Source organism: Cherax quadricarinatus, chromosome 18 (assembly GCF_038502225.1).
Source record: "Cherax quadricarinatus isolate ZL_2023a chromosome 18, ASM3850222v1, whole genome shotgun sequence".
Lineage (NCBI taxonomy): Eukaryota > Metazoa > Arthropoda > Malacostraca > Decapoda > Parastacidae > Cherax > Cherax quadricarinatus.
This window is the reverse complement of record NC_091309.1, coordinates 4,412,273-4,435,049: the sequence shown is the minus strand read 5'-3', so window position 1 is coordinate 4,435,049 and position 22,777 is coordinate 4,412,273. Positions and strand designations below refer to the sequence as shown.

The window sequence follows — 22,777 nt, the reverse complement described above, 5'->3', positions numbered from 1 at the left end:
ATGACAGGAGCAAGGGGCTAGTAACCCCTTCTCCTGTATAAATTACTAAATTTAAAGAGAACAACTTTTGTTCTTCTCTTGAGGCCACCCTGCCTCAGTGGAATACAACTGGTGAATTGAAAAAAACTTTTTTTAATAAATTCTAACCTAATGTTGCCCAACCTAATGTAGCTGACAATTTTACAGCTGGTCTGGGTTAGGTTGGATTTGGTTGAGTTGAATTAGGTTAGGTTAGGTTAGGCTAGGTGTGGTTAGGTTAGGTTAGGTGTGGTTAGGTTAGGTGTGGTTAGGTTAGGTTTGGTTAGGCTGGGTTATAATACCAGAATTTTCAAAGTTAAATTTTTTTCTATTCATCTAAAATATAACAAACTACAATGCACAATCCATGTAATTACAAAAAAATCACATAATAAATAAAGTTTATATTTTGCTTTTTTATCACCCAAATAAACAATGTCAGCAATAACTTTTTTCCCCAATCAATAGATAATATGTTTGTTATTTATAATATAAAATGTGAATGGATTTCTGTCATAGGAAAAATGTACATAATGACCAAACAGCAGATATCTTTTTTGTTTCCAGATGGAGCATTGTGTATAGGCCTTAAGCCTACATTATGGTGTACTATGTAATAGCTGTTCAGTCAAGCTTTTTATTACTATATTCTGTATCTAAGGTGCATTATACTTTAAAGTTAGATTATGATATTACAGCTTAATTCACATTACTTTAGGTCAAATTAGGTTATGATGCCAGACTTCAATTGAAATAAATCAGAGCTTGTCTTTAGAGAAGATTAGTTTAGGTTACTCAAGGTTAGATAAGGTTGGGTTACTTTGGGTCAGGTTAGGTTTGGCTAGGTTTGCAATTTTACCTGCATCATTATAGCAGATACGAAACATGTACTGTATATTGGTTACAAATAATGCCTTACTATCCACATCAACCTTATATTCTGAGTTTTAACTTAATAAGATACACAATTTAAACATGTCTTTATACATGTTTTCCAAAGATTTACCGCCATACATGCTCCATGAAATTGAGTGAGCATTTGTCTTTATCTGAGACACTTGCAGGTTAATGAAGTTAAATTTCACCTTGAAAACTCACTTTCACTCAGCTATCCACCTCCAGCTCATTTTAAACTGCTCATTTATGAAAAACTACAATATTAAGATGATCATAAATCTACAGCCCCAAATGCAGTATTATTATTTTATTTATGGGGAAACACTAAACTTGTAAGGGCCAAACAGCACCTTGGGAAGGGGAGGCAATCAGGTATGATTTATGTCAAGGGAAAGGCAACTCCAATTATTTTAATTAAAAGCCCATGGCTTGGTTGGCAATGCACTCGGCACACACACAGCATCCATGGTTCAATCCTCGGCATGGGTGGAAATGTTGGGCATGTTTCCTTACACCTGCTGCCCCTGTTCACCTGTTGTGGGTTGCATCCTGGAGGACAAGATTTAAAAACCCCATTGGAAATAAGACACACAATCCACCATGATGCACTGGCTTTATTGGGTTATCCTGGGTGGCTAACCCTCCTCAGGTTAAAAATCCAAAACAAAATGTTATCTTAGCCCTTCACCAGCAACAAGGCACCTCGGGACCATATGAGTGAAGATCATGGCATAATCGTTTTTTTTTGTTATATGGTGAAAAATTTGTGAGGTGTAACTGAGGGAGCCTCGACCCCCCCCTCACATGTGACTTTGGACTAGAATATTTTTTCACAAGAATGAAGGAACACTGAAGCAGGCCTACTGCCCCATTCTAGGTAGGCCCAATTCACACCTACCTACACTCACTCATGTACCTGTTCAACCTGGTTTTAAAGATATGCAAGGTTCTTGTCTGGATCAGTGAGGACTTACTGAGGAGTCTACATCATAATAAGAAACATGTAAACTCTCTCACCACATGGCTCACTACCTGCCCTTACTTTAGCTAATACGCATCTCTCCCTCATCTAACACTGCTTGCCACTATCAACCCATCACCTGAGGTCTCACTACATTCATCTCAGGGGTGGGAAACCCCCCTAATGAGTGGCAGCGATAAGATAAGGTACATAATTTCCGGATAATACTGACAGCAAACATGAAATATCACAATGTAGAGTCCTCGAGTACGTTAGCATGCTTAAGTTTAAGGCTTTCCCAGCGTTCTGACCACACGAGGGTGTTCTCATAGCATTCATGGATACCCAGTAGGTGGTTCATAACTCCTAGTAACTCCCTTGGGGGGCAAATTTACCTTTAAAATTGGGAGTTGTTAATTTTGTCGGCTTCTCCTTGACCTGTAGTGGCTAAACCAAAACATGTGTGGGTGGCCGGAGCCATCTGTCGGGCGCACCCTCAACCTGGCCATCACCATGGCAACCACAGACGCTATACACAAACACACACACAGACACACCAACACTCAACACACACCCAAACACACGGAGAAGCATACAAACACACAAGCACAAAAATAAACACGCAAATATACAAACACACACCGACCGAGTAGCGGTCAGTGAATTATTATTATAATAAAAAAGAAGCGCTAAGCCACAAGGGCTATACAGCAGCGGCCAGTGAAGAGGTAGGGTCAGATGTGAATCAACCCCTGCAACCACAAATAGGTGAATACACACACAAACATACACAGCGAATAGGCGGGGCCAGGAGCTGTGAATCGATCCCTGCGACCTCAAACAGATAAATAAACAATTAGTGTTGGTATGTGATGAGGTGTCAGAGTGGAGTTCCACAAGGGTCAGTCCTGGGTCTGATGCTGTTTCCTGTATATGTGAATGATATGATGCAAGGAACAAATTCAGAGGTGTCCCTGTTAGCTGATGATATGAAGATAATACAAACGGACGAGAATCAGGTAAGATTACAAGGGGAGTTGGACAGGCTGCAAGCCTGGTCCGATAAATGGCTCCTGGAGTTTAACTCTACCAAGTACAATTATTATTATTATTATTATAATCAAGGGGGAAGCACTCCCGTAGGCGCCTATGTGGAAGGCATTCAGGCTTAATTCATGGAACTGGAGCACAGATCCAATTCCCTAGATCAAGAGCCCCTCACCAGCATCAAGGAGCCTTCCTTGAGGGGTACCAAGTACAAGACACTAGAGGACAGGAGGGATAGGGGGACCATGAAAACAACGTGTAAAATACTAAGAGGAATTGACAAGGTGGAAAGGGCTAGAATGTTTCAGAGATGGGACACAACCGGAAGTTGAAAACTCAGAAGAGTAATAGGGAAGTTAGGAAGTATTTCTTTAGCCTTAGATTTGTCAGGATGTGGAACAAGCTGGAGTGTGAAGTAGTGGAGACAGGGTCCATACACAGCTTTAGGAAGAAATATGAAAAGGCTCTTGGAGTGAGAGGGGGTGATTTAGTATCGACTAACGAAAAGGCGAGGCCAGGAGCTGTGAATCGACCCCTGCAACCACATAAAGGTGAGCGTGTAACGAGTGGGGTTCCACAAGGATCAGTCCTAGGACCGGTGCTAGTCTTGTATAGGAGAGTGACATAGCAAAAGGGATAGAGTCAGAGGCATTCCTGTTCACAGACGGCGTGAGACTAATGAGAATACAAGCGGACGAGGACTAGGAAATGTTACAATGTGATCTAAACAGGCTACAAGCCTATTCCGACAAATGGCTTCTGGACTAAATGCAAAGTTATGATGAAGCTTGGAGAAGGAAGAAGAGGAATATATTTAAATATTTAGCCCAGAGAGTTTAGTATAACCTAAGGAAACCATGTTAACAGTGTGACTTATTTCCACTGAGATCCTGTGGATATGGTCAATAACAGTCGGGAAACATTCCGGCACCTATTTACTGGCCTGGTAGGCAAAGATCTCACTTCACACGCCGAGGGTCCGGGTTTGATTCCAGGCAAGGTGGGAAACATTGGACGTACTCGCCTAATTGTGGTTGCAGGGGTCGAGACTCAGTTCCTGGCCCCGCCTCTTCACTGAGTGCTACTAGGTCCTCTCTCTCCCTGCTCCATGAGCTTTATCATACCTCATCTTAAAGCTATGTATGGTTCCTGCCTCTACTACCTCACTTGCAAGGCTATTCCATTTCCTGACTACTCTATGACTGAAGAAATACTTCCTAACGTGTTTCCTTACACCTGTTGTCTCTGTTCACCCATCAGTAAAATGGGTACCTGGGTGATAGTCGACTGGTGTAGGTCGCATCCTGGGACAATCTTGACCTAATTTGCCCGAAAAGCTCTGCATTATGTAACAAGGGGCTTTCTATATAGTAGTATGTCATTGATGTCAGCTAGGCCTGTATACCTTATACATGTACTTGTAGAAATAAAATTATTATTATTATTATTATTATTATTATTATTATTATTATTATTATTATTATTATTATTATTATTATTATTATTATAATTATAGGCGAGTAGAGGCAACAGGTGTACCTAACACCACCAATCCCAGAACCGACCCCAGACTCATCAATTATGAACAAAGGCGCTACTAATGAGCCATAAGCTAAGAAGGGATGCAGAAAAAATGGAACGTGGTAAAGAAATGAGGCAGCGGGTCCAACCAAGCCTATACATTGATTCAAAAATAAGATATAAGAACTTTCACAGGGACAGGGATACTGAGAAAAGGCACAATGGGAATTTGGTAATTATCTTAGTATATAAACCACCGTCAGCAACTGCTGAAGGATTCACAAATCAGTTAAGAAAGATAGATAACAACATGGATAGGCTAGAAAATCCCACACCAAATATTACCCTTCTTGGAGATTTTAATCTCCCACATGTAAAATGGAAGATGGCCTAACACGTTATACCAGAAATATCTCCTGGAAGCACCCTGGCTCAACAGGTACATACCAGGGAACTAATGAAACTTTACGAAAAGTACTCATTGAACCAACAGATAACTAAGCCCATTATAAATTAAAATAACTGGAAAATACTGTGTATATTTTCCGGAAATACGGTAATTTATAGGTAAATAGATGGCCTATATTGTATATAATAAAAATTATGTTATCGAAAATGGGAAGAAGCTGCGCCTGCGCAGAAGAGACTCGCCATTGTTGTTTTGAATTTGGATTAGAAACGTTAGTGTAATGTGAAGAATTTTCGTGCTCTAGAGGTTAAAATTGGGCTGACACCTCTCAAATAGGAGGCGAAATTGTTGGATGTGCATTCCTGCATAACTTGAGATATCAGGCGACTGGACAACACAGCTCCAGGAACCTCAGATAAGTCTATGTTTGTAGCTCTGGCCAGTGTTATTTTAATGTATAGACAGTGAGGTTTTCTGAGTATGATACACCTTAATCTCCAGTCAAATTGGTGAGTGATATTAAGATATATTCTCCTTCTGTTGTATAAATGTGTGTATAAATATCGTTAATTTTAATATACAGTCCACCAATTTATATATTTACCAGAATTCCTGGTGATGCATAGTTCATTTGTAATTAATAGGTCTAGAGCAACTTGTGGATATGACAGTGGTAGGTATCGAAGGGGGACATTTTTTGTGACCTAGGTGTCCCAAATTCCTACTTGTCTATGTAACTCTGATAAATAATAATTATCTTTGTTATTTACTGTTATGTACATAATGAGTTACATTCAGATAAATGTAATTTTCCACAATAATCTGGATTTGATATTCAAACATCGAGGAACTAATCAGAGACATAATCACAAAAACAGCATACTGACAACATCAAAGACGTATAAACGAGTATAAACTCAGGGTTAGGGAACCACAGCGCTAATGTAAGAGAAGGTATGTTTAGTAAGTTTAACTTCAACTACCATAGGATTGACTGGGACAAAATAAACCAAGAACATCAGACATCCTGGCAAACAGACGTGAGCACTCTAAACCCTCACCAGTGCCTGGAGAAGCTGAATACAGAAGCATACAGGGTGTGTATAAAATATATATCATTGAGGAAACCAAAAAGAGGATTAGATATGGAGAACATAGGAGATGGTACAAAAGAAAACGGGTTACCGAAGTGCTTAATAACACAAACATGTCACATCTTAGCCGAGAGATCATTGATTTAGAGCAAAAACTTACGATATCATACCAAACAGAAGAAGCACAAAGGGAACAAAAGGCCATCCAGGATATTGCAAAAACCCAAAATATTTTTATTCATATGCAAAATCCAAGCTAAGAACTACCTGTAGAATGATTCATTAATGAGAGGAGACTCATATACTGATGATGAACAGGAAATGAGTGAAATTCTAAAGGAACAGTATGAGTCAGAGTTCAGTAATCCACTAATGACGGCAAGTTAGAGAATGCAGAAACATTTTTCACGCCAGTGGAAGGCCGCGCAGACCACTAACTAACGTCAGTACCAATCCCATAGATTTCGAAAAAAAAAACTGAAATCATGGACACTTACTCAGCACCTGGACCAGATTCATGGAATGCCTTATAAAAAAATGTGCAAAGTACTACTAGCAAAAGCCCTCAGTATTCTCTGGAGAAAGAACCTAGACATAGGTGGAATACCAGAGACCTTAAAGAGGTCAGACATAACTCCTTTGCATAAAGGAGGTAGTAGAGCACTAGCTAAAAATTATTGACCAGTAGCCTTAACTTCCCACATCATAAAAATCTTCGAAAGAGTGATGAGACGGCAGATTACAAAGTTCATGGAACAGCACAATCGGCATAACCAAATCCAGCATGACTTCAGAGCAGGACGATCATGCCTGTCACAGCTGCTGAACCATTATGACAGAATTACGGGGCTTTGGAAGATGTGATATACACAGATGTGATATACACAGACTTAGCAAAGGCGTTTGACAAATGTGATCATGGGGTGACTGCACACAAAGGCATTACGGGGAGGTAGACAGATGGATTTTCGGGTTCCTAACACACAGAACACAAAAAGCAGTAGTAAACGGAACAAAATCCAGCATCAGCGAGGTACAAAGTTCAGTTCCCCAAGGCACTGTACTGGCACCTCTGCTGTTTCTCATTCTCATAGCAAACATAGATAAATACACCCGTCACAGTTTTGTATCACCATTTGCAGATAACACTAAAATAAGCATGAAAGTCACTTCGGTAGAAAATACTGAATAATTACAGGAAGATTTCAGCAGTTTTCCAGTGAGAAGTGGAGAACAACATGACGTTCGATGATGGCAAGTTCAAGCTGCTTAGGTATGGAAAGAAGGAAGACCTTAAAAGGGACATCATTTACCAAACTCAAGAGGATCATCAAATAAAACGAAAGGAACATGTGAAAGACTTGGAAATAATTATGCCAGCTGACCTTTCTTTCAAAGAACATAAGTCAAGGGTCATGACAGCCAGGAGAATGACGAGGTGGGTATTGAGAACCTTCAAAACAAGGGAAATAATGCTAGTGGTGGCACTTCAAATCGCTAGCACTCCCGTATTCGGAATATTGCTCAGTGCTGACGGCCCCGTTCAGGGGAGGAGAAATATCAGACCTGAAACAAATACAGAGATAGTTTAAGACCCACATAAAGCCAGTAAAGCATTTAAATTGAATATGTACTCACTGGAGCTCAGGAGAGAGAGAGATACATGATAATCTACACCTGGGAAGTACCAGAGGGCCTCGTCCCAAACCTGCACACTGCCATAATAATATACTGAAGCGAGAGATATGGGAGGAAGTGTAAAATAAACCTAGTGAAAATCAGGATGCAGTGGGCACAATAGGGGAACACTGTATCAACATCCGTGGCTCCAGTTTATTCAACATCTTACCAGAAAACATCAAAAACACTGCTCGAACAAGTGTAGAAGTCTTCAAGAGGAAACTGGACATGTATCCTCACCAGGTGCCAGAGCAACCAGGCTGTGATGGATATGTGGGGCAGCAAGCCTCCAGCAGCAACAGCCTGGTTGACCAAAATAGCATCAGACGAGCCTGGCCATTGACCGGGCTTCGGGAGTAGAAAAACTCTCGAAACTCATCAAAGGTATATATCAAAGATACTGGACAGGCACCTAAAGTCAGTACCTGACCAGCCAGGCTGTGGTTCGTACGTCAGTTTGCGTGCGGCCAGCAGTTACAGCCTGGTTGATCAGACTCTGATCTACCACGAGGCCTGGTCTCGGACCGGGCCGCGGGGGCCCTCTCCAGGTATACCGTGACTGAAACAATACACAAATAACCCTCACATAGAAGAAACTTGTAAATGGTCCAAGTCGGACCGAAACGTTGTCATAAGGATGGATAATGAGAACCTTCAAAACTAGGGAGGCCAAGCCCATGATGACACTCTTCAGGTCACTTGTTCTATCTAGGCTGGAATATTGCTGCACACTAACAGCACCTTTCAAGGCAGGTGAAATTGCTGACCTAGAAAATGTACAGAGAACCTTCACTGCGCGCATAACGGAGATAAAACACCTCAATTACTGGGAGCGCTTGAGGTTCCTGAACCTGTATTCCCTGGAACGCAGGCGGGAGATACATGATTATATACACCTGGAAAATCCTAGAGGGACTAGTACCGAACTTGCACATGAAAATCACTCACTACGAAAGCAAAAGACTTGGCAGACGATGCACCATCCCCCCAATGAAAAGCAGGGGTGTCACTAGCACGTTAAGAGACCATACAATAAGTGTCAGGGGCCCGAGACTGTTCAACTGCCTCCCAGCACACATAAGGGGGATTACCAACAGACCCCTGGCAGTCTTCAAGCTGGCACTGGACAAGCACCTAAAGTCGGTTCCTGATCAGCCGGGCTGTGGGTCGTACGTTGGTTTGCGTGCAGCCAGCAGCAACAGCCTGGTTGATCAGGCTCTGATCCACCAGGAGGCCTGGTCACAGACCGGGCCGCGGGGGCGTTGACCCCCGGAACTCTCTCCAGGTAAACTCCAGGTAAGCTTCTCTTTCCTATGTGCGAGTTATTTGTGTATTCTGGAAACGTCAAAAGGCAGGGGCCAGAAGCTGGAGCTCAACCTCAGCAAGCCATGACAGACAGGTAAACAGACACAAGGGAGAATCATCATAACAGACCGACCTTGGTGCTTACATTACTGTAACAATTCTAGCCAGTAACAAGGATGGTTCCTGCTACCACCGGCGGATTTATTGTAAAAAATCACGAGGGGGAAATCCCTTTCTGTCTCAGCTCCCACGTTAGTGTTCTTGTACGTCTCAGCTCCCACGTTAGTGTTCTTGTACGTCTCAGCTCCCACGTTAGTGTTCTTGTACGTCTCAGCTCCCACGTTAGTGTTCTTGTACGTCTCAGCTCCCACGTTAGTGTTCTTGTACGTCTCAGCTCCCACGTTAGTGTTCTTGTACGTCTCAGCTCCCACGTTAGTGTTCTTGTACGTCTCAGCTCCCACGTTAGTGTTCTTGTACGTCTCAGCTCCCACGTTAGTGTTCTTGTACGTCTCAGCTCCCACGTTAGTGTTCTTGTACGTCTCAGCTCCCACGTTAGTGTTCTTGTACGTCTCAGCTCCCACGTTAGTGTTCTTGTACGTCTCAGCTCCCACGTTAGTGTTCTTGTACGTCTCAGCTCCCACGTTAGTGTTCTTGTACGTCTCAGATCCCACGTTAGTGTTCTTGTACGTCTCAGCTCCCACGTTAGTGTTCTTGTACGTCTCAGCTCCCACGTTAGTGTTCTTGTACGTCTCAGCTCCCACGTTAGTGTTCTTGTGCGTCTCAGCTCCCACGTTAGTGTTCTTGTACGTCTGAGCTCCCACGTTAGTGTTCTTGTACGTCTCAGCTCCCACGTTAGTGTTCTTGTACGTCTGAGCTCCCACGTTAGTGTTCTTGTACGTCTGAGCTCCCACGTTAGTGTTCTTGTACGTCTGAGCTCCCACGTTAGTGTTCTTGTACGTCTCAGCTCCCACGTTAGTGTTCTTGTACGTCTCAGCTCCCACGTTAGTGTTCTTGTACGTCTCAGCTCCCACGTTAGTGTTCTTGTACGTCTCAGCTCCCACGTTATTTATTTATTTATTTATTTATTTAGTAATTTTAGCATACATACAGAGGTACAAAAAAATACAGGTAAGAGCAGCATGCCAAAGCCACTTATATGCATAGCATTACGGGCTGGCTTAAAATTAACTTAAGATTAACTAAGCAATGATGTAATCAGTGATAAAACATTATTGTAAACAGATAACAATAAAGCACAAATGAGTATTACACAGACAGGTCATATGGTTGCTTGCATTGCTGTACATTCAGTAGAATGGAGTATTCTGTTAGGTAGTGTATTTAAAAAAATAACAAAGTTAGATTGGGTCCTAGGTTTAACATTTGTGTGATATAATTGTGAGTAACATTTAGGATATACAATTTATAAGGTTCAGTTATTCAGTATTTATTTGGTTTTGAGTGAGTAAGTGATCTTTGAGAAGAGACTTGAATTTATAAACAGGTAGTGTTTCTTTTATATTTACAGGTAATGAATTCCAGATTTTAGGGCCTTGTATGTGCATTGAGTTTTTGCATAGCGTGAGATGGACACGAGGAACATCAAAGAGTGATCTGTGCCTTGTGTTATGGTCATGTGTTCTGTTGAGGTTGGCAAGGAGATGTTTGAGGGGAGGGTTAATATCAGAGTTAAGTGTTCTATGTATGTAATAGGTGCAGTAATAAGTATGGATGTTTTGTATGGTGAGTAGGTAGAGTGTTTTGATTATTGGTGGAGTGTGCTGCCTGTAGTGAGAATTTGTTATCATTCTAACTGCAGCCTTTTGTTGGGTAATTAGTGGTCTGAGATGGTTAATTGTTGTTGAGCCCCATGCACAAATTCCATAGGTGAGATAGGGGTAAATAAGAGAGTGATAAAGGGCCAGGAGGGCTGACTGTGGAACATAGTACCGTATCTTCGATAGTATGCCTACAGTCTTGGAAATTTTCTTAGAAATTTGTTGTATATGTGTATGAAATTTGAGTCTATTATCGAGGTGGATTCCTAGGAATTTTCCCTCTGTTAGCTTTGTGATAGGTGATCCGTTTATCATTATGTTAAGAGGGACATCTGTAGCTCTGTTACCAAACTGAATGAAGTAGGTTTTGTCAATGTTTAGTGTAAGTTTGTTAGTCCTCATCCAGGTAGATATTTTCTGTAATTCGGTGTTTACAGTATTGGCTAGCGTGACTGGGCTCGGGTGAGAGAAGACGTATGTAGTGTCATCTGCAAAAAGTGTGGGCTTGAGTAACTGCGAAGCATTTGGTAGGTCATTTATGTATAGGAGAAAGAGAAGAGGGCCAAGGACACTTCCCTGTGGGACACCAACTGTAATTGGTTAGTGTTCTTGTACGTCTCAGCTCCCACGTTAGTGTTTTTGTACGTCTCAGCTCCCACGTTAGTGTTATTGTACGTCTCAGCTCTCACGTTAGTGTTCTTGTACGTCTCAGCTCCCACATTAGTGTTCTTGTACGTCTCAGCTCCCATGTTAGTGTTCTTGTACGTCTCAGCTCCCACGTTAGTGGTGTTCTTGTACGCCTCAGCTCCCACGTTAGTGTTCTTGTACGTCTCAGCTCCCACGCTAGTGTTCTTGTACGTCTCAGCTCCCACGTTAGTGTTCTTGTACGTCTCAGCTCCCACGTTAGTGGTGTTCTTGTACGTCTCAGCTCCCACGTTAGTGTTCTTGTACGTCTAAGCTCCCACGTTAGTGGTGTTCTTGTACGTCTCAGCTCCCACGTTAGTGTTCTTGTACGTCTCAGCTCCCACGTTTGTGGTGTTCTTGTACGTCTCAGCTCCCACGTTAGTGTTCTTGTACGTCTCAGCTCCCACGTTAGTGGTGTTCTTGTACGTCTCAGCTCCCACGTTAGTGTTCTTGTACGTCTAAGCTCCCACGTTAGTGGTGTTCTTGTACGTCTCAGCTCCCACGTTAGTGTTCTTGTACGTCTCAGCTCCCACGTTAGTGTTCTTGTACGTCTCAGCTCCCACGTTAGTATCCTTGTACGTCTCAGCTCCCAAGTTAGTGTTATTGTACGTCTCAGCTCCCACGTTAGTGTTCTTGTACGTCTCAGCTCCCACATTAGTGTTCTTGTACGTCTCAGCTCCCATGTTAGTGTTCTTGTACGTCTCAGCACCCACGTTAGTGGTGCTCTTGTACATCTCAGCTCCCACGTTAGTGTCCTTGTACGTCTCAGCTCCCACGTTAGTGTTCTTGTACGTCTCAGCTCCCACGTTAGTGGTGTTCTTGTACGTCTCAGCTCCCACGTTAGTGTTCTTGTACGTCTCAGCTCCCACGTTAGTGGTGTTCTTGTACGTCTCAGCTCCCACGTTAGTGTTCTTGTACGTCTCAGCTCCCACGTTAGTGTCCTTATACGTCTCAACTCCCACGTTAGTGTTCTTGTACGTCTCAGCTCCCACGTTAGTGTTCTAGTATGTCTCAGCTCCCACGCTAGTGTTCTTGTACGTCTCAGCTCCCACGTTAGTGTTCTTGTATGTCTCAGCTCCCACGTTAGTGGTGTTCTTGTACGCCTCAGCTCCCACGTTAGTGTTCTTGTACGTCTCAGCTCCCACGCTAGTGTTCTTGTACGTCTCAGCTCCCACGTTAGTGTTCTTGTACGTCTCAGCTCCCACGTTAGTGTTCTTGTACGTCTAAGCTCCCACGTTAGTGGTGTTCTTGTACGTCTCAGCTCCCACATTAGTGTTCTTGTACGTCTCAGCTCCCACGTTAGTGGTGTTCTTGTACGTCTCAGCTCCCACGTTAGTGTTCTTGTACGTCTAAGCTCCCACGTTAGTGGTGTTCTTGTACGTCTCAGCTCCCACGTTAGTGTTCTTGTACGTCTCAGCTCCCACGTTAGTGGTGTTCTTGTACGTCTCAGCTCCCACGTTAGTGTTCTTGTACGTCTCAGCTCCCACGTTAGTGTTCTTGTACGTCTCAGCTCCCACGTTAGTGTCCTTGTACGTCTCAGCTCCCAAGTTAGTGTTACTGTACGTCTCAGCTCCCACGTTAGTGTTCTTGTACGTCTCAGCTCCCACATTAGTGTTCTTGTACGTCTCAGCTCCCATGTTAGTGTTCTTGTATGTCTCAGCACCCACGTTAGTGGTGTTCTTGTACATCTCAGCTCCCACGTTAGTGTCCTTGTACGTCTCAGCTCCCACGTTAGTGTTCTTGTACGTCTCAGCTCCCACGTTAGTGGTGTTCTTGTACGTCTCAGCTCCCACGTTAGTGTTCTTGTACGTCTAAGCTCCCACGTTAGTGTTCTTGTACGTCTAAGCTCCCACGTTAGTGGTGTTCTTGTACGTCTCAGCTCCCACATTAGTGTTCTTGTACGTCTCAGCTCCCACGTTAGTGGTGTTCTTGTACGTCTCAGCTCCCACGTTAGTGTTCTTGTACGTCTAAGCTCCCACGTTAGTGGTGTTCTTGTACGTCTCAGCTCCCACGTTAGTGTTCTTGTACGTCTCAGCTCCCACGTTAGTGGTGTTCTTGTACGTCTCAGCTCCCACGTTAGTGTTCTTGTACGTCTCAGCTCCCACGTTAGTGTTCTTGTACGTCTCAGCTCCCACGTTAGTGTCCTTGTACGTCTCAGCTCCCAAGTTAGTGTTACTGTACGTCTCAGCTCCCACGTTAGTGTTCTTGTACGTCTCAGCTCCCACATTAGTGTTCTTGTACGTCTCAGCTCCCATGTTAGTGTTCTTGTATGTCTCAGCACCCACGTTAGTGGTGTTCTTGTACATCTCAGCTCCCACGTTAGTGTCCTTGTACGTCTCAGCTCCCACGTTAGTGTTCTTGTACGTCTCAGCTCCCACGTTAGTGGTGTTCTTGTACGTCTCAGCTCCCACGTTAGTGTTCTTGTACGTCTCAGCTCCCACGTTAGTGGTGTTCTTGTACGTCTCAGCTCCCACGTTAGTGTTCTTGTACGTCTCAGCTCCCACGTTAGTGTTCTTGTGCGTCTCAGCTCCCACGTTAGTGGTGTTCTTGTACGTCTCAGCTCCTACGTTAATGTTCTTGTACGTCTCAGCTCCCACGTTAGTGTTCTTGTACGTCTCAGCTCCCACATTAGTGTTCTTGTACGTCTCAGCTCCCATGTTAGTGTTCTTGTATGTCTCAGCACCCACGTTAGTGGTGTTCTTGTACATCTCAGCTCCCACGTTAGTGTCCTTGTACGTCTAAGCTCCCACGTTAGTGTTCTTGTACGTCTCAGCTCCCACGTTAGTGGTGTTCTTGTACGTCTCAGCTCCCACGTTAGTGTTCTTGTACGTCTCAGCTCCCACGTTAGTGGTGTTCTTGTACGTCTCAGCTCCCACGTTAGTGTTCTTGTACGTCTCAGCTCCCACGTTAGTGTTCTTGTGCGTCTCAGCTCCCACGTTAGTGGTGTTCTTGTACGTCTCAGCTCCTACGTTAATGTTCTTGTACGTCTCAGCTCCCACGTTAGTGTTCTTGTACGTCTCAGCTCCCACTTTAGTGTCCTTATGCGTCTCAACTCCCACGTTAGTGTTCTTGTACTTCTCAGCTCCCACGTTAGTGTTCTTGTATGTCTCGGCTCCCACGTTAGTGTTCTTGTACGTCTCAGCTCCCACGTTAGTGTCCTTGTACGTCTCAGCTCCCACGTTAGTGGTGTTCTTGTACGTCTCACCTCCCACGTTAGTGTTCGTGTACGTCTAAGCTCCCACGTTAGTGGTGTTCTTGTACGTCTCAGCTTCCACGTTAGTGTTCTTGTACGTCTCAGCTCCCACGTTAGTGGTGTTCTTGTACGTTTCAGCTCCCACGTTAGTGTTCTTGTACGTCTCAGCTCCCACGTTAGTGTTCTTGTACGTCTCAGCTCCCACGTTAGTGTCCTTGTACGTCTCAGCTCCCAAGTTAGTGTTACTGTACGTCTCAGCTCCCACGTTAGTGTTCGTGTACGTCTCAGCTTCCATATTAGTGTTCTTGTACGTCTCAGCTCCCATGTTAGTGTTCTTGTACGTCTCAGCACCCACGTTAGTGGTGTTCTTGTACATCTCAGCTCCCACGTTAGTGTCCTTGTACGTCTCAGCTCCCACGTTAGTGTTCTTGTACGTCTCAGCTCTCACGTTAGTGGTGTTCTTGTACGTCTCAGCTCCCACGTTAGTGTTCTTGTACGTCTCAGCTCCCACGTTAGTGGTGTTCTTGTACGTCTCAGCTCCCACGTTAGTGTTCTTGTACGTCTCAGCTCCCACGTTAATGGTGTTCTTGTACGTCTCAGCTCCCACGTTAGTGTTCTTGTACGTCTCAGCTCCCACGTTAGTGGTGTTCTTGTACATCTCAGCTCCCACGTTATTGTTCTTGTACGTCTCAGCTCCCACGTTAGTGGTCTTGTACGTCTCAGCTCCCACGTTAGTGTCCTTATGCGTCTCAACTCCCACGTTAGTGTTCTTGTACGTCTCAGCTTCCACGTTAGTGTTCTTGTATGTCTCAGCTCCCACGTTAGTGTTCTTGTACGTCTCAGCTCCCACGTTAGTGTTCTTGTATGTCTCAGCTCCCACGTTAGTGGTGTTCTTGTACGCCTCAGCTCCCACGTTAGTGTTCTTGTACGTCTCAGCTCCCACGCTAGTGTTCTTGTACGTCTCAGCTCCCACGTTAGTGTTCTTGTACGTCTCAGCTCCCACGTTAGTGGTGTTCTTGTACGTCTCAGCTCCCACGTTAGTGTTCTTGTACGTCTAAGCTCCCACGTTAGTGGTGTTCTTGTACGTCTCAGCTCCCACGTTAGTGTTCTTGTACGTCTCAGTTCCCACGTTAGCGGTGTTCTTGTACGTCTCAGCTCCCACGTTAGTGTTCTTGTACGTCTCAGCTCCCACGTTAGTGTTCTTGTACGTCTCAGCTCCCACGTTAGTGTCCTTGTACGTCTCAGCTCCCACGTTAGTGTCCTTATACGTCTCAGCTCCCACGTTAGTGTTCTTGTACGTCTCAGCTCCCACGTTAGTGTTCTTGTACGTCTCAGCTCCCACGTTAGTGTTCTTGTACGTCTCAGCTCCCACGTTAGTGTTCTTGTACGTCTCAGCTCCCACGTTAGTGTTCTTGTACGTCTCAGCTCCCACGTTAGTGGTGTTCTTGTACGCCTCAGCTCCCACGTTAGTGTTCTTGTACGTCTCAGCTCCCACGCTAGTGTTCTTGTACGTCTCAGCTCCCACGTTAGTGTTCTTGTACGTCTCAGCTCCCACGTTAGTGGTGTTCTTGTACGCCTCAGCTCCCACGTTAGTGTTCTTGTACGTCTCAGCTCCCACGCTAGTGTTCTTGTACGTCTCAGCTCCCACGTTAGTGTCCTTATACGTCTCAACTCCCACATTAGTGTTCTTGTACGTCTCAGCTCCCACGTTAGTGTTCTTGTACGTCTCATCTCCCACGTTAGTGTTCTTGTACGTCTCAGCTCCCACGTTAGTGCTCTTGTACGTCTCAGCTCCCACGTTAGTGGTGTTCTTGTACGCCTCAGCTCCCACGTTAGTGTTCTTGTACGTCTTAGCTCCCACGCTAGTGTTCTTGTACGTCTCAGCTCCCACGTTAGTGTTCTTGCACGTCTCAGCTCCCACGTTAGTGGTGTTCTTGTACGTCTCAGCTCCCACGTTAGTGTTCTTGTACGTCTCAGCTCCCACGTTAGTGGTGTTCTTGTACGTCTCAGCTCCCACGTTAGTGTTCTTGTACGTCTCAGCTCCCACGTTAGTGTTCTTGTACGTCTCAGCTCCCACGTTAGTGTTCTTGTACGTCTCAGCTCCCACGTTAGTGGTGTTCTTGTACGCCTCAGCTCCCACGTTAGTGTTCTTGTACGTCTCAGCTCCCACGCTAGTGTTCTTGTACGTCTCAGCTCCCACGTTAGTGTTCTTGTACGTCTCAGCTCCCACGTTAGTGGTGTTCTTGTACGCCTCAGCTCCCACGTTAGTGTTCTTGTACGTCTCAGCTCCCACGCTAGTGTTCTTGTACGTCTCAGCTCCCACGTTAGTGTCCTTATACGTCTCAACTCCCACATTAGTGTTCTTGTACGTCTCAGCTCCCACGTTAGTGTTCTTGTACGTCTCATCTCCCACGTTAGTGTTCTTGTACGTCTCAGCTCCCACGTTAGTGCTCTTGTACGTCTCAGCTCCCACGTTAGTGGTGTTCTTGTACGCCTCAGCTCCCACGTTAGTGTTCTTGTACGTCTTAGCTCCCACGCTAGTGTTCTTGTACGTCTCAGCTCCCACGTTAGTGTTCTTGCACGTCTCAGCTCCCACGTTAGTTGTGTTCTTGTACGTCTCAGCTCCCACGTTAGTGTTCTTGTACGTCTCAGCTCCCACGTTAGTGGTGTTCTTGTACGTCTCAGCTCCCACGTTAGTGTTCTTGTACGTCTCAGCTCCTACGTTAGTGTTCTTGTACGCCTCAGCTCCCACGTTAGTGTTCTTGTACGTCTCAGCTCCCACGTTAGTGTTCTTGTACGTCTCAGCTCCCACATTAGTGTTCTTGTACGTCTCAGCTCCCACGTTAATGCTCTTGTACGTCTCAGCTCCCACGTTAGTGTTCTTGTACGTCTCAGCTCCCACGTTAGTGTTCTTGTACGTCTCAGCTCCCACGTTAGTGTTCTTGTACGTCTCAGCTCCCACGTTAGTGTTCTTGTACGTCTCAGCTCCCACGTTAGTGTTCTTGTACGTCTCAGCTCCCACGTTAGTGTCCTTGCACGTCTCAGCTCCTACGTTAGTGGGAGTTATCATTATTCTCAGAGGAACGCACTAAACTCGCAGGGGTCATACATCATCTGCGGACCAGGACGAAATCAGATTTGATCGGAAGGGGAAAAAAAAAAGCTTAACTCCAAATCTTTGGATCAAGAGCTCTTCACTTGCATCAAGGTACCCTTCCTCTTGCAGAGAAAGAATGGTGGAGGTTCGATCCACCGTCCATTCACCGCTGTAAACTACTCGCTGAAGCTTCGCCAAGGCCAATCTTATATCAGAATGACAGAGTGCATCCCGCCATTGTTCATGCAAGTGTCAATTTATTTTAATAGTGTTTCCTGCGCAAGCAGGTGCGAGGTGTCTGCAGCCCCGCCAGCCACAGCAAGACTGAGACTACTGTATATCAGTCTTAATCCCAGCCATCCTTTATCATATATCTTATTTACACGTATATGTTGTACACATGTTTCTTGTGCATGAGTGTACATATATCTCTCACCTGGATTCAGGTGGTGTACTAAACGTGGTGAAGGACAAGACACAGGTTTCCAGAGCAGGTTTTGTCGAGACACGTTTTGTTGTGTTGAGTTTTATCATGATATATAATGTTTAGCTCTGTTGAGAGTTATGACTTGATGAAGCTAGACACCCAGCCACACCTCGCCCCAATATGTATGTCCGGAACATGTGTCCTCACTGCTACTGCAGAAACACGTATTACTTTCTGTAAAACAAATTGTCGATTTTCTTGAAGGATACTGGAAAATAACTTCACAAATTTAAAATATTAACTTCACAAACAATACAGTCGGTTTTCTTGACTCTTCTTATTAGTGATGTCTTAATTAAAGAGGATCCCCGTGTTTTTATTATTTTCAAAGATTCCTGGAGACAGACAAAAAACAGTGGCCAATATAAAATAAAATCTACTATATTCAGAAAATCTACACAAGTTACAGAGAGTAGCAGAAGTCTGTACAATAATCCTGATGCCACATGTACAGCATGCGTACATTTATGGTGCATGTAAATTTGACCCATATGGATCATTCAGCACTTTGGGAATGGGAGGCAATCGGGTTCGATCAAGGAAAGGGGCTCTTGGATCAAGAGCCCCTTACCAGTATCAAGGTAAGTTCCTTAAGTGGGAGAGTAAAGGCAACAACTGTGACTTATTTTAACTGGGCTTCTCAAACTTAAACTGTTCAGAGTTTTCAGGATTTTTTAGTACATGCTTCGAGTAAATATTTTGACCCGTGAGGAAATCTGCTGATTCACCATAGTTGTAAATTATATGTTATTGACTGTCAGTTTTAAATCCAAATCCAAAGATTTCAAGAGATATTTTAATTTCGGTATGATATTTATGCGATCTCGAGATATGAACAGCAAGACATGACCCAAAATTATTTCTCCCTTAACCAAATACGATTCATCTGATTTGTTTTGAACAATACCAGTCATTGATAGCTGCGCAATATACAGCTAACATGGCATTTATGCTAGGGCTGGGGTGCACCCTGCTAGGGCTAGGGCGCTAGGTAACAGGGGCAACAGCTCTTACGTTTCTCCGTGCCTAGGATTCAACGTGGATCCTTAAGGTTGTGTGTCGAACACGTTTCCACCCTCACCAAGGGTGTTGGCGCACGTTGTGCTCATTATCTGCCTCTGTAATCTTTTTTGACTTCCGCCAACAGGATGGGTTCGGGGTGAATACTAATATTATCACGCTTACGTTGCGCTATCGTCTCCACCCAGCTAGTTAGGAGGGAACTTCCACCCAGGAACGTGAGAGCATCGCAAAAGTGACGCTTAGGACAACACAGGTCTGGATACAAAGATAGGTGTTTCCGACAAGTAGTGGAAAAAGACACCAAATGCAATCCCTTCAGTACATGTTTGGTAGAAACGTTTCGTCCAAGTAACCTTTTTTCATCACAGTCCATAGTGACACCCAACAGGTCTCGTCTCCGAGATTAACCTCAGGGAACCCGAAAACTTGCTCTTCCAATGCCACTGTGATGCTACCAGAGCCAACGCTACGGCCGTCACCAATCGTACAGGAGTGCACCGGAGATATCTGGAGTGTGTAGTCTCTTGCACTCAATCTCAACATGCATAAGCCAATAAAAACAAAATCAACCCACAAAGGGGAAAAAAACGTTCCTTGTACAAGAAAACACATTATGCGTTGAGTTGACCTACCATGTCAGGCAGGAAAGGTATATATAGGGAGAGACATAAATGATCTCACCCAGAGGTTGAAAGGCCAGCCTCACCACACCTTTTGACATGGGCACACAAAAACCAGAGGATCATCACGGAGGACTTCCCCGAACACCCGGGGCAGCTGAGGAGCTAACAACGACCATCACAATACGACTTGTGATTGAACACGCCTTTTAATCTTTGTAAGTGATCACGAAGGAGCACGTCCTGAGCGTCAACACACCTGTGGCCATCACACGACTCTCCAGCAACACCCAGAACGCACGAGTTCGTGAGGAACCATCCAAGAAAGATACCTCAAATCTCCAAAGAAGGTCCTGGAAAGCATGTCTTTTCAGCAAAACTATCCTCATTTCACAATCCACAATATCATTTTTTTGAAATACTACTTAGTATCAGTTTCTCGAAACTTCCAGTTTTTTTTTAATCTGTTTTTTAAATAAACTAGGCAACGTTGAAATATGACCGGTGATCCCTGGTGGCGTGAGAAGTCTGCCTCCACACACTACGTAAGCTGGAAACCAGCCAACCAATGATCGCACATTTTTTATATTTTATGTGAAGCGCTAAGTCTGTGTGAGTCACTCAGCACACTGTGGTAAAGGCTTGAGCCTCCGTCTGTTAAGTTCGACACGTTAATGTCGTAGACCATCAACCTCACCCGAAATTTTGAACCGACCGAAACTACTACAAAACAGGTCAAGACTATGATGGATTAGATATATATATATATATATATATATATATATATATATATATATATATATATATATATATATATATATATATATATATATATATATATATATATATACAGCACTTGGGCATCTTTATTTTGAAGACGTTTCCCCAACCAGTGACATTTCAATTTAATGGTTAGAGAAACGTCATGAAAGTTATATCCTTGTTGTACATGTGTCTTACCCATTAACTTGTTAGCACTGTGTATCACTGATGTAAAGTTAAGACGAGAACGCGGGATCCCTACTAGATTATATATTATATTAAGTGATAAATCCTTGCGAATGTTGTAGCTCACAATGGTGGAAGTTGAATCCTCCGTTCGCGGAACAGCCGCTCTACCCAACTGTACTCAACATAAGACAAAAGCACCACCAGGGCGAATCCTAGAGATAGACCAGGCCTACTGTACTATGACCCAGCAGGCCTACTGTAAGGCTTTTTTCTTTTCTAAGGTTCTTAAAAAGCACAATATTAGCAGTCAGTGCTCGCTTATGGAGCGGACATCAAACAGAACACCCAGTTGCAACACGACAACATATTACGTAAATGGTCACGTACTTTAAGACACTGATCAATAAGACATTTCGCCCACCAGGGGATTTATCAATCTAAACAGCATCAACAGCGATAACAGTCTGCTATGTAAACGTGGGCACGCAAATGAAACAACATACAAAAGATGACTCACGAAATCGTAATGACACGATTGCAAACAAACCATACCCCGGCCGGGATTGAACCCGCGGTCAGAGAGTCTCAAAACTCCAGCCCGTCGCGTTAGCCACTAGACCAGCTAGCCACAATAAGATTCGTCCAACTAGGTGGCTAGTGGCTACGCGACGGGCTGGAGTTTTGAGACTCTGACCGCGGGTTCAATCCCGGCCGGGGTATGGTTTATACAAAAGATGCAGTGAAGCGGAGCCAGATATGGAGGTCCTATATAGCAAAGCAGCAGAACACTGAATGTTCTCCAGTAGAACACACTGCATTATGATAAACTTATCACAGTGCAGTCATCACCAACAAAGCTGATATCATCGCTTTTTTTTTCTAGATCAGTAACAAGCAAAAAACAAACACTCAGGATGGCAGGGTAGCAACAACGTCGGCTTGACACAGGAGGTGGGAGCACCATGAGGAGGTACGATGTTTGGCTAGCCCCAGCGCTCAGGATGACTGGGTAGTAACAACATGACTGACACAGGAGGCATGATGCTTGGGCCTGGCCCCCAACACTCAGGAGGGCTGGGTAGCAACAACATAGGCGAGCCGGGAGGATCAAGGGGATGCACTATACTTGGAGATAACTTATATCTCAAGTTAATGGGTCAGCAACCCAGTCTGTTGTGGGGACGAGGCAGAGCTTCTCTTGCTAGCTTACTTCTTGCAGCTGAATTGTTATAGGAATAACCCGCACATAAGAGAGAGGAGCTTACGAAGACGTTGGACCGACTTTGTAAATGGTCCAAGTCGGACCGAAACGTCTTCGTAAGCTCCTCACTCCTATGTGCGAGTTATTTGTGTATTGTTCCAGTCATGATATTGTGCCTTTTTGTTATTTATTAACTGAACCTTTACTTGTACATATGTAGCCTAAAATATGAAACTGAAACTGAGTAGTTTCCCCTTGCCTTGCATGAACTACTGATCACGGGTAGCAAGCTACTACTGAATGTTGGTAGCAGGCTACTACTGAATGTTGGTAGCAGGCTGCTACTGAATGTTGGTAGCAAGCTACTAATGAATGTTGGTAGCAGGCTGCTACTGAATGTTGGTAGCAGGCTGCTACTGAATGTTGGTAGCAGGCTACTACTGAATGTTAGTAGCAGGCTGCTACTGAATGTTGGTAGCAGGCTGCTACTCAATGTTGGTAGCAGGCTACTACTGAATGATGGTTGCAGGCTACTACTGATCACTGGCAGCAGGCTAGGATTAAGGATACATTTTCAGAAGTCGAAAACTATGAAAATTGTGGCAAAATCCTGAGACAGATGCATACACACGTAAGAATATGAGAGTGCATGACATCAGAATATGTGTGTCTGGTTACACCAGAAACTCACGTTCGATAAATACATTTCTTTGCTTATGGTCTTGTGTACACCTGATATATGTTCCTGTCTCCTGTATATACACATAAGTGGGTGAAAATTATAAATATTTGTCTCGAAATTAGATATTAA

The 22,777-nt window shown here is 44.2% G+C and overlaps 1 protein-coding gene across 2 annotated transcripts in view; it reads right to left on the bottom strand.

The window, feature by feature from the left end:
* Positions 1-2,388, bottom strand: part of Tfb1 (transcription factor B1) — a gene marked incomplete at its 3' end in the record, with an annotated part of 32,713 nt that extends 30,325 nt beyond the window's left edge. Inside the window, 1 exon segment of one of the 2 annotated variants that reach the window (XM_070086105.1) lies at positions 2,272-2,388. 2 annotated transcript variants of the gene reach the window in all.
* Between the last annotated feature and the right edge of the window lie 20,389 nt (positions 2,389-22,777).